The sequence below is a fragment of the Apium graveolens genome, chromosome 9 (genome assembly GCF_009905375.1).
Source record: "Apium graveolens cultivar Ventura chromosome 9, ASM990537v1, whole genome shotgun sequence".
In the NCBI taxonomy this organism is placed as follows: domain Eukaryota; kingdom Viridiplantae; phylum Streptophyta; class Magnoliopsida; order Apiales; family Apiaceae; genus Apium; species Apium graveolens.
This window is the reverse complement of record NC_133655.1, coordinates 107628615-107640486: the sequence shown is the minus strand read 5'-3', so window position 1 is coordinate 107640486 and position 11872 is coordinate 107628615.

Below are 11872 nucleotides of genomic sequence, written 5' to 3'. Positions count from 1 at the left end.
GACCTTGGATCTATCTCCACTTGTGATTTGGCTTTAGTTGCCTCAGGATTTGTCCTTTCTTTTATCACAATGCCTTTAGCCTTAGGAAGTTTCTTTTCAACAACAGAAGCTTTAGATTTGGAGTTGACTTTTTCTAACTTAAGTCTAGCTTCTTCTTCCTTTAGACTCTCAAAGTCCATTCCTGGATTTTTTTTCAGAAATAACTGTCTTGAAATTTCCTCATCAAGTTCGAGATGTTCATCAGAACTTATCCTTTTACCAGTATCAGAACTTATTCTTCTCCCAGTATCAGAACTTGTTCTTTGACTTGTAGTTCCAGCTTTGCTTGATGAAAAACCTTTACCTTGACCATGACCTCCACCCATTCCAGAGTTTCCCTGGTCATCTTTTTCATCATCATTTCCCTTCAGTGTCTTAACAGTTTTGCATTTGGACTTAATTACTTTCTCCCCCTATTTGGCATCAGCAGGTAAAAGAAGAGAGACAAGAAATTCCACTGAGGATTGGATCTCATTCAGTTGATTTTGATGAGAAGCTTGATTCTTCAAAATTTCATCAATCTGAGCCTGTTGCTTCTCCTGAGTTTTCTCAATGTACTCAATTCTGTCAAAGGTAGGTTTGAAAAACCTTTTCTTGTCCAGCTTGACAAGCATATCTTGCTGATTTATGGATTCTTAAATCTTGTCTACCTTGGCCTGAGTTACAGATTGTTGACCTTGAAGGTGCCTTGTACTTAGTGCAGTAACTCCGAGCTGTGTCTTGAAATCATCATTGACTAGCATCTCATCAGCTTTGGTCAAGTGCTCAACAAGTATGGTTGAAGAAGGAACAAAATCAACTTTATTCCATTCTTTAGTCCACTCCCTTCCTCTAGGAGTTTCACTCCAAGGTACTGGTGCATCTTCTCTTACAAACTTCTTGATTAATTCAGCTTTGTTTGGAGCTTGTTGAGGTGCATGTCCTGATGGACCAGCTGCATCAGCATCTACATTGGCAGCAGCAGCTTCACCAGTAAGTTCAGCATTAGCAGCATCAGAACTTATAGAATCAGCTTCATCAGCATCCTCTGATAAAAGAATAGTATGCAAGGCTATTGAGGCTTCAACATCATCCTCTAAGTGCTAATCTCCAACTAAGTTCTGATCAACAGCCAAACCTTGATGCCCACCTAAAATCTGATTTTCATCATCCAGATTCAGAATTGGTGTAGTAGGAATATCTTCATTAAAATCAGCATCTAAAATTGGTGTTATTGGTGGAGTGATTTGAGTTGGTGGAGCTTCTAAGTACAAAACCTCAGGCACAATCAAGTTATGAATATCAATCTCAGAACTTGTACCTGGGTCATCAATATATACTTGTTCAATAATAGGTGACACAGGAAGAGTAGGCACTCTGTCTTGAGCAGTTTCTGGTTGTGCTGAAGGAAGTGATTCAATAAAATTGGATCAGAGATTCCTGACCCCCTTCCTTAGCTGCTTCATCATCTTCTGATTCTGGCTCAACTATGTCCCTGTGAGCTCTTTGCATTTTCATTTTCTTCAAGGGTGGAGACACTGTAGGAGCTTTATCATCAGGATTTAGCTTTCTAAGCCTTTTGAGAGGCCTAGAACTCCCAATTACAGTGTCTTTCTGAGAAGAAATCTTCTCAGCTTCTACTACAACAAGTTCAGACATGGGAACCTGTTCCTCATTGTCTGAATCATCTCTCAGAACAAGTTTCCTTCTCTTCTGTTGAGTCTGAGGTACTGTCTTAGTCCTCTTGGGTTTGGAAGATGAAGGCTTCACAGGATGTGCTGAAGGTTGAGATTGAGATGAGTGTGATGGTTTGAAATATGTCCTGATTGAGGGTTGAGTAGGTTGAGGTTGAGAAGTTTGAGGTGTTTGTGTAGATGTGGTATGTTCTGATGGCTGTTGTGGTGGCTGGGATGTGGGTTGAACATCAGGGTAAACAGATGTGTAGGTTTGAGGATCAGCATTTACCAGTATCTGTTTCACTAACTGAGGTATTTGTAAGGGTCTAACCACTTGTTTCTTAATGTCAGCATTTAACAAATCATTAAAAGCCCTTTTTGCAAGCTTAAAGGGTGGAATTAAATCACTGGTAGGTTGGGGTTCATCAACATAACAAAAAGTATATATAAGCTGACAGAATCTAGCAAAGTATACTACATTCCTATCCTCTGTCATCATATCCCCTATGAAACCTAGCACAACACTTGCAAAATCAAAGTGAATTTGATGAATAAGAGCATACCCGATTTGCTGACTCGTGATTGGAATAACATCAAAGTTGGAGCATTTATTGGCGAATGCCTTAGTGATGCAATCAAAGAAAAAGCTCCATTCTTTCCTGATATTTGCTCTTTTCAGTTGTCCAAGCTTTCCCAAACTTTTCTCATAACCCAAACTGGCCATAAGCTGCTGTAGAACAGGGTCCTCCACTGTTGAGAATGTACAGCCTTCTGGTAAGTGGAGAGCTTTGCGAACTGCCCCAGGAGTACCTACATGTTCAACATCATTTACTTCAAATATGATGCTTGGAGTACCAGTAGCACCACCATCATCAAAAATCCCAGTCCGCCAAAACGTCAGTACTTGTTGGCTTGAAATGGTTTGAGGTTGGGTCAAAGTATACCCAATCTCACTATTTGCTAAGAAATCTTGCACAAAGTGCAAATCTGATGGAGTTTCAGCCTTGTTCAATATTACAACATAGTTATTTGGTACAAACTTGGCTCCATCAACAATTAAATCCTTGGGCGCCATCAGAAATAAGTGAGAAACTTGTTTTCCTGAAAGGTGTTTGTTGAAATATCTGTATAGTGAACCGTCAGAAAATGTGAGAGAATAAGAAAAGAGAGAGAGTGAAATAGAATAAAAATATGAATAAAAGATTTGAAAATCTTTTATCTCTTTTACTTAGACAACCCACGTTACAGCAGTTAATGAGGAGTGGAACAGACCTTTACACCTGTCAAACATGCAGCAGTTAAGGCAAAAGTTAATGGGCACGGTAAATAAACAATTATGATTTTGCACGTTCAGTTTTTTAAAAAAAAACTGTTCCCACTAAACAAATGATTATTACTGCTTTATCTCACATAAACCAATATTCTGAAAAAAAATGTGACCGTTGAGGTAATGACAAAAAATAAACCAAGTAAATATATACTGCCACATCAGCATCAGAACTTGATTATTATCAGAATTTAAAAGTCATTAGAATATGGCTTCTTAACTAGAAAAGTGAATGTTTATTCCTGTAATTCTGCACACAAATGCTGATATGGGTACTTCAGAACTTAATCATCAGAACTTCCATCAAAACTTGTCCTCAGAAATTATGCAACTAACACTTAAACAGTTCATCCAAAATAACATTTATCATCACAGTAATTTTCATCATTCATATGGAGTGTATGTGTGTGCATTAAGCTAAATATCAGACAAAGAGTAAAGTCTGATTCACTTCAGTAGATCTTAGAAATAAGGCATAACTAAGAACTTTGCTTAAAATCTGTCATTATTTTGAAGTCTACTATAGAATGAGTTCATGTAGGAGTCCACCTCAACTGTTTTGTGCTTATTTTATGCATCTTTTGAAATTCCTTTTTACAGTGGCTTCTTAGTGTAAGTGAGTCACAACTGCTTATCAGAATTTATGCTATTATCAGAGGATTTCTTCAGTAATTAGAGAATGTGAAAAGTCACCAAGAAAATTTTATTTTGCTTTTCTAATGCATATTACTTAATACCAGCAATGCACTTGGGTCTTCCCTTCCATATTTTTTACTCTAGATCTCAAAGGAGTACCTGATTTTTATTTCTTTTCTTGTCTATTGATAAGTGAGGCTTATCATCACTTAGTACATCCATCAGATTTACTAACATCAGAACTTAACAGATAAGAAGCACTATTCTAGTTTTTGACTTAGTAATAAGATACACAAAGTAAACTTCAACTAAGCTCAATATCAGAATTTGCTTGTGTTAAGAGATTTCCGCATAAACAATTACTTCAGACATGGGATCTTTAGTATATTAAAGACTACTAGTTCAGCATCTAGCACAATTATCCTCATTGGATTAAATAGTCACAGAAATATTCATATCACTATCAGAGTTTAGAAATTCACATCAGACAACAATCAGCATTTAAGCAAATTTTCAATTTAGGCACAGAATTCACAAAGATAGTAATATCTGTAAATACTGATCATAAAGTCTGATGTATCAGAACATAAACTAAGCAGATTTAGAAAAAGAACCTGAAACCATTCCAAGTTCATTTACCAATCTTGTAAAGGTTGCTTCACATAGTGGTTTTGTGAAGATATCTGCTAGTTGTTGATCTGTTGAAACAAAATGCAATTCCACTGTACCTTCATCCACATGTTCCCTTATGAAGTGGTACATAATGCTGATGTGCTTTTTCATTGAGTGTTGAACTGGATTACCTGTCATAGCAATAACACTTTGATTATCACAGTAAATAGGGATTTTAGAATATATTAACCCATAATCCAGTAACTGATTCTTCATCCATAGAATCTGTGCACAACATCTTCCTGCAGCAATGTACTCTGCTTCTACAGTTGATGTGGAAATTGACTTCTGTTTCTTGCTAAACCAAGAAACTAATCTGCCTCCAAGAAATTGGCAGCTTCCACTTGTGCTTTTCCTGTCAATTTTGCATCCTGCAAAATCTGCATCTGAGTAACCTATTAGCTTAAAGTCTGATTCTCTCGGATACCATAATCCCAGATCAGCTGTACCCTTAAGGTATTTGAAAATTCTTTTCACAGCTGTTAAGTGAGGTTCTCTTGGATCTGCTTGAAATCTTGCACAAAGACAGGTAGCATACATGATATCAGGTCTACTTGCAGTTAGATAGAGTAATGAGCCAATCATACCTCTGTAATCAGTAATATCTACTGATGTACCAGTATCCTTATCCAATTTTGTTGCAGTGGCCATAGGAGTGGATGCACTTGAACAATCTTACATTCCAAATTTCTTCAACAAATTTCTGGTGTACTTAGATTGACAAATAAAAGTTCCTTATTCACTCTGCTTGACTTGAAGGCCCAGAAAATAGCTAAGTTCTCCCATCATACTCATTTGATATCTTGACTGCATTAGCTTGGCAAACTTTTTATAAAGTCTGTCATTTGTAGAACCAAAAATGATATCATTAACATATATCTGCACAAAAAGTAAGTCCTTTCCATGGTTGAGATAAAACAGTGTTTTGTCAATAGTCCATCTGTTAAATCCACATTTCAGAAGAAACTGAGCTAATGTCTCATACCATGCTCTTGGAGCTTGCTTAAGGCCATAAAGTGCTTTGTCAAGTCTGTAGACATGATTAGGAAATTTTGAATCTACAAAACCTGGAGGTTGTTCAACATATACTTCTTCTTCCAATTCTCCATTAAGAAAAGCACTTTTTACATCCATTTGAAAGACTGTAAACTTTTTGTGAGCAGCATAAGCCAAAAATATCCTTATGGCTTCGAATCTAACAACTAGTGCAAATGTTTCATCATAATCAATTCCCTTCTGTTGAGAATATCTTTTTGCAACCAGCCTTGCTTTTATCCTTGTAATTATGCCATCACTATCAGTTTTTTTATGAACACCCACTTTGTACCAACTACATATCTGTTATTTGGTCTTGGCACTAGGGTCCAGACTTTATTTCTTTCAAATTCATTTAACTCTTCCTGCATTGCTTGCACCCAATCAGCATCTTGAAGAACTTCTTCCACTTTCTTTGGTTCAGTCTGAGAAAGAAAAGAGTGATAGAGACATACATTTGATGTAGCTGTTCTAGTTCTGACACCTGCATCAGGATTTCCAATAATTAAGTTAGGTGTATGTGATTTAGTCCACTTCCTTGCAGATGGAAGGTTTTCTCTAGAACTGGATGTTCCCCCATAATCCATGCTGTCTTCATCAACCTTTTCTGATGCTCCCCCTAAAATTATGCTCTCTGAGTTGGATCCTTCAACATTGGAGTTCCCAGAATTATCAGAACTTGGCCCATCAGAACTTGATGAATCAGAACTTGATGAATCAGAACTTGAAGAGCCAGTTGTAGGTTCTGATGCTTCTTGAGATGTGGTTATATCTTCAGTATGCCCCCTGCACAGGTGCATCTTCCTTTGGCGTAGTCACCACAGTTTCAATAACATCAGAGTTTAATCTATCAGAGTTTGCAGTATCAGGATTTAGACTGTCAGGATTTAGACTGTCAAGATTTACAGTATCAGAATTTAAAACTTCATTCTCAAATCTCAGCTGATCATGATCATCGAAATTTTCAAGTCCTGTAATCTTCTTATCATCAAAAGAGACATTGATAGATTCCATGACAACCCTTGTTCTTAAATTGTAGACTCTGAAGGCTTTTGTGGAAAGTGGATATCCAACAAAAATTCCTTCATCAGCTTTTAGATCAAATTTGGATAGCTGTTCAGGATGAGTCTTAAGAACAAAACACTTGCATCCAAATACATGAAAATACTTCAGATTTGGCTTCTTTTTCTTCACCATCTAATACGGTGTCTTTCCATGCTTGTTAATGAGTGTTGCATTTTGAGTAAAACAAGCAGTCTGCACAGCTTCAGCCCAAAGATAGGTTGGTAACTTTGCCTCATCAAGCATAGTTCGTACAGCTTCAATGAGAGTTCTATTCTTTCTTTCAACCACTCCATTTTGCTGTGGAGTTCCAGGAGCATATAATTCCTGCTTGATTCCTTGGTCTTTGCAGAACTCTTCCATAATCAAATTCTTGAACTTAGTGCCATTATCACTTCTTATGATTTTCACAGAGTCTTTAGCCATTTTATCCAGTTGTTTGACATGATCAATCAAGATAGATGCAGTTTTACTTTTTGTGTGCAAGAAATACACCCATGTGTATCTGGTGAACTCATCCACTATGACCATAGCATATTTCTTCTTTGTAATAGACATGACATTCACTAGACCAAATAGATCAACATGTAGTAGGTGATAAGGCTCAAGAATTGAAGATTCAGTCTTGCTCTTGAATGAAGATTTTCTTTATTTTGCCTTTTGACATGAATCACAAAGGCCATCAGGAGCAAATACTGATTTTGGCAAACCTCCCACAAGATCTTTCTTGACTAGTTCATTTATATTGTTGAAATTTAAATTAGAGAGTTTCTTGTGCCAATTCCAGCTTTCTTCAATTGATGCTCTACTTAACAGACAGATTGCAGGACCATCAGTACTTGTTGAAAGCTTGGCTTCATAAATGTTACCATGCCTGTATCCTTTCAGAACAACTTTGCCTGTAGATTTGCTTACAACTTCACAGTGTTCTTCAAAGAAATCCACATGATAACCTCTGTCACATATTTGACTAATACTGAGCAGATTGTGTTTAAGTCCTGAGACCAGAGCTACTTTTTCAATGATGACATTTCCCAGATTGATATTGCAATATCCCAAAGTTTTTCCCATATTGCCATCTTCAAAAGAAACACTTGGGCCACCTTTCTCCACAAAGTCTGATAGCAGGGATTTATTTCCAGTCATATGTCCTGAACATCCACTGTCCAGAACTAGGATGTTTTTCCTATTGCCCTGTAATCACAAAGACCACTAATGATTAGTTTTAAGTACTCAGACTTGCTTGGATCCTTTGGCCTTATTAAGTTTGTTAACATTTGTAGTGAATTTAGCATCAGAGTTTATGTTAACATTTTTCTTATCAGCATTTACACTATCAGACTTTGCATCAGAACTTACACTAGAAGGAATAATGCTAACTTTCTTTAAAGAAGGTTTTATTTGATAATAATCATAGTACAAACTATGATATTCCTTACAAGTATAAATGGAATTCCATAAACTACCACAATGAAAACAAGGATTTTGTGGCCTATATCTAACAGACTGACTCTTAACTCCTGACTTTGAAGGTAAGGAGTTTATGTTCTTATTTTTCCTGCAAAAAGAAGCCAGATGATTAGAATTTCCACAGTTATAACATTTCTTTCTAGGAGCATTAGGAACAGGCTTATAATCATTACTTTTATTCACACCTTCCTTTCCATTCCTATTTTTCCTAGGGAGCTTTACCTTGTTTACATTCTTAACATCTTTCAGCTTATGCTTAAGCTGCTTCTTTGTCATTAAGCATATGTTAACTTCAGTTGGCTTATCCTGTTTTGGTTTGTCAGAAGTTAATTTCTCTTTAACTTCTGATTTATCAATATCAGACTTTACAGCTACAAACTTACCAGAATTTACCTTTGGCTTTTGTTTAACAACTATAGGCTCAATTTCTACAGTTCCCTTATCATTCTTATTATCTCCATAACCTAAGCCTTCTTTCCAGTTTCCACTACTTAACAAATTCTGAGTTGTTCTTCCAGAGTTAGTCCAAGTCCTGATAATCTCTCTTTTCTTTTCTAACTCAGTTTTTAGAGATTCATTTATTTTAAGTACTTCATCCCTAACATAAAAGGCATCATCTCTATCTTTCTGAGTTTGATGGAACATGACTAACTCTTTTTCTAAATAATCATTCCTCTTTTTATAAGCAAGATTTTCAGAAGTTAATCTTTCACATGTTAAAGTTTGATCTCTATAACTAATGAACATGGTTTTAAGATATCTTCTCAACTCAGTAATATCATCAGTATGAAAGCCATAACTAGTTTGAGGTGCCTTTAACTCAGCATTATCAGAACTGCTATCAGCATTTGCCATCAAGGCATAGTTCACCTCACTTTCAGAATTTGAAGTGTCTGTCCAGCTTTTCTTCTTGGTGACAAGAGCCTTGCCTTTGTCACTCTTCACTTTCTTGCAATCAGGAGATATGTGGCATTTCTTACCACAGTTGTAGCACTTGACATTTGAGTAATCTCCTCTGTTAGACTTTCCTCCTTTGCCTTCAGATTTTCTGAAACTCTTCTTATCAGAACTTGCACCTTTTCTAGAAAATTTCTTTCCTTTTTTGAATTTCCTGTATGAAATCCTTGTGATTCCTTTCACCATAAGAGAACACAGCTTCATCATCTCTTCATCAGCATCCATCTCAGGTAAGCTTTCAGTTTTTTAGTCATCATCACTATCAGAACTTGATGACTCAGTATCAGACTTTGTGATGAGAGCTTTTCCTTTGCCTTTTCTTGAGGCAGCTGCTTTGGGGGATTCCTCCTCAGCCTTTAGAGCAACTGTCCTTGACTTTCTTCCATTCCTCTTGCTTCTTTGTTCCATCTCAAGTTCATGAGTCTTGAGCATCCCATAAATTTCATCAAGAGTTGTTTCTTCAAGATTATAGTTGTCGCTTATAGTGGTGGCCTTCAAATCCCAACTTTCAGGAAGAGCTAACAGGAATTTAAGATTTGGAGCTTCAAGATCATATTCATTGTCAACTAGTGATAAATCATTCAAGAGTTTGACAAATCTGTCATATAAACCAGTCAATGACTCATCAGGTTTTGAGTCAAAGTGCTCATACTCTTGAGTGAGTATAGTCTTCCTGTTCTTCTTAATTGAATCAGTTCCCTGGCATCTTGTCTCCAAGGCATCCCATATCTCCTTTGCAGTCTTGTAGTTAATTACCCTATTTGACATGACATTATCAATGACACTATGCAGCAAGTGTCGTACCTTAACATCCTTAGCAATTGATGAGATATCTTCAGCAGTGTAATCACTCTTCTCCTTTGGAACAGACTTTGCTGGTTCACCTGCAACTACAACAGAGAGTTTGGTTGGCTTGTGTGGTCCTTCATTAATTCTGTCAAGGTATTGTGGATCTGTAGCTTCCAGAAACATAGACATCCTCACTTTCCATATGGGATATTCAGATGGTTTCAGTATGGGAACTCTAATAGTCTCATATCGATTATGGATTTGAGTCTTTGGAGGTTCTTCAGTTTTGGTGGGCTTGGTTGGAGTTTGTTCTTCTTCAGACATGATTGTTTTTGGATCTTAAACTATTTGTGTATTAACAGATCTGCTCTGATACCACTTGTTAGGTCTCACACACTGTCGAAGGGGGTTGAATACAGTGTTTATCACAATCAAATCAAATATAAGAACACAAAAAATAGATTTTATTTAACACAATAAACTCTGTTACAATATGGAACTGTCCTCTCTCAGTGATGAATAACTTATCACGAGAGCTGCTAGGGTTATAATGAATAATAACTTCGATTATGATAACACATATAGTATAAACCCTATGTCTGTGTTTATATACTACACAGTTACAAGATAAATTCTAATTGATATGGAATATAACTCTGCTTCCTAAAATATATCAACTAGTTATCTTTTCTTCCAAGTATTCTATTCTTCATAGAATTCCTTCTTCATGCATATCTCTTCTTGCATTTGTCTTGATCTTCTTTCCTTTCAATCATCCACCTTCTTTATCTGAAAATCTCCTTAAGTCTTGATATTATCTCCTAATAACTTAAATTCTGACAACTTAAGTTCTGATATCTTAAGTTCTGACTTCAGTATAAGTACTGATTTGTCCTGTTAAGTAAGATCTGAAAACTAAACACAAATCATATTAGTCATGACATTATCAAATATATCTAACAACCTGATTACTTGAAGAACTTGTCTCTGTTTCATCAAAATTGGCCATTAGGGCTAGATTGACATAGCTGACATCTTCATCCTCATCCAGACCATCTGCTGTCCAGTCACTTTCTTGTGTAATAAAAGCCCTTTCCTTTTATTTGAGCAACTCAAAATAATTCTGTTTATAATCCACAAGCTCAAACTTTTTCTTGCTGGGATCTGACTTTCTACACTCACTGGCAAAGTGCCCTGCCAAGCCACATTTGAAACATTTGAATTTTGATTTATCCACCATGTTTCTATTTGGCTTAGCTGCTCCAAAGTTCTTCTTGAACTTGAGCTTGGAAAATCTTCTGGAAAGAAATACATGATGTTCATCAATATCATCCATATCATCTTGGCTCAAAGAATCTTCATTTTCTGCTACCAGCCCCTTGCCCTTGTTTTCACAGACCTTTGAAGTAGACTCAACAGCTTCTATCTTCATCTCCTTCTCTTTCTCTAACTCAGAAACCAGTGTAATGGACCCTCCTTTCTTTCTCCCTTTCTCCATTCTTTCATCTTACTCTATTTCAAGCTCATAAGTCTTTAGAATGCCATACAGTCTCTCTAGTGTAAACTCCTTGTATTCTTGTGAATTTCTCAAGGAGACTGTCATTAGTTTCCATACTTTTGGAAGGGATCTCAGGAATTTGAGGTTAGAGTCTTTGGTTTGGTAGACTCTTCCATGCAGCTTCAGAGCATTTAGTAGCTTTTGAAATCTACTAAAGATATCAGTGAGAGTTTCCTCTTCTTCACAGTGGAAATGCTCATATTGCTGAATTAGTAACTGCATCTTGTTTTCTCTAACTTGAACAGTGCCATCACAGATTATTTGAATGGTGTCCCAAACCTCCTTGGTTGTCTTGCAATTGATGATGTTGTCAAACATGTCACCATCAACTCCATTGAATAAAATATTCATGGCCTTCTTGTCTTTCCTAACTTGTTCAATATCAGGATTTGACCATTCATGCCTTGGCTTGGGAACTGATGGCTCATTTCCAATTGCAGCTCTCATTGGTACGTGAGGACCTCTCTCTATGCAATCCACATAGGCCTCACATTGGGAAAGTAAATAAAGATGAATCTTTACCTTCCAGTGATGGTAATTATCTTTGTCCAGAAAAGGAATCTTGACTCCAACATCCTTCTTGTTGATCTTGCTGTTTGTTGTGATCTTTAAACTCTTTGTGCTTCAAGAGCTTGCTCTGATACCAATTGTTAGTCCCTAACAATACAACAA